Raw genomic sequence first — 1,347 nt, 5'->3', positions numbered from 1 at the left:
TCAGACACAATTTGGAACGAACTGTGAACACCCCAATAGTTCTCAAGTTGATATCCAACATCATTCTCCAACTCATCTCTAACCGACGCGCAGATAACAAAAAGTAAATAATTTTCAAAATATCCTCAAATAATCTTGAAAGAAAATAAAGCGCCAAGTGAACCAAGTGGCAAAATTACTGTCGGGCTGTGTACTGTGAAGTTAATTATTGTAATACGATTTGGCTTAACTACATAATACAAAAGGAGTAATAGAATGAAAAATTAATATTTAAATTCATCTATGTATGTCGTTTCAATCAAAAAGGTATAAGGTATTTTACTATTTCAATTTCAGTATTTCAATGATATGTTTGAGACCAATTGCCATTTTTGTTGAGAACGCTATGATCCTCCACTTTGAGGTACTGTTGAGAAACAACGTTGGAGATTTTAGAAATACCTTAGTTCTCAACTTAACCTCAAGTTGAGCTCAAACCTAAATGTTTATTGGGATTGTTCAACTGTTGGTTGAACGCGGCAGGTTAATGGTGTAAACGCAAGAATGATAGAATACAAGATTGCGCCGATCAGAGAGGATTCTTGAGAATAACTTTTGTGTGACGTCACACTGGTGCAATTGCGAGAAAGAAATGCTAAAACGTGAGCAAGAATGGAAGAAGGAGAAAAAATGTTGCAAGGAAAACGTAAAAAAGTTGCACAAGTGTGACGTCATGCAAACAACGATTCTGTCAAATTCGTTAAGAGAGGAATAGCGGTCCGAGATCGGCGCCGCAACCTTTGTATTCTCTCAATCGTGGTGTAATAGGGCATTCGCACGAGGCGATTTTACAGGCAACAAAAGTTGAATACGTAGTTGAATGAGAAGTTGAAAGTGAAAAAGTTGCCATCCCTATTCAGACGAGGCGATTTTGGATTCAACACGAATCGTTATTTACATTATTGAAAATGAATTTAAATCGCAAAATTTTATCAATTGGCGTAAATTTGGTAAGCCAAGCGTTGGTAGAAGTGCTTTTAGCGAAGCTGAAAGATAAAATAAGAGTAAAAAAGTAAAAAAGAAAAAAAAGTATGTATACAGAACAGTGTTGGCATTTTTGGTACAATTGTACTTGTTTGATACAATTTCATTTACAATATACTTTCCTACTACGCAGTACTTTTTAGTAAAATTTTGTAATGAATACTAAAAATATATAGCTCTGAAAATTCACTGAAAATGTGTGCATACATATTTGCGTTAAATGCAAAACATGTGCACGTGGAATCAATTTGTAAAAGTGTAAAATACGTAAACGTATGTACATAAACAATAAAACTTTCTAATGAATACCATAAAATCATTGGT

Source organism: Rhagoletis zephyria, unplaced genomic scaffold (genome assembly GCF_001687245.7).
Source record: "Rhagoletis zephyria isolate East Lansing unplaced genomic scaffold, Rhagoletis_zephyria_1.1 Rzeph_scaffold_02253, whole genome shotgun sequence".
NCBI classification, from domain to species: Eukaryota; Metazoa; Arthropoda; class Insecta; order Diptera; family Tephritidae; genus Rhagoletis; species Rhagoletis zephyria.
This window is presented reverse-complemented; position numbering follows the sequence as displayed.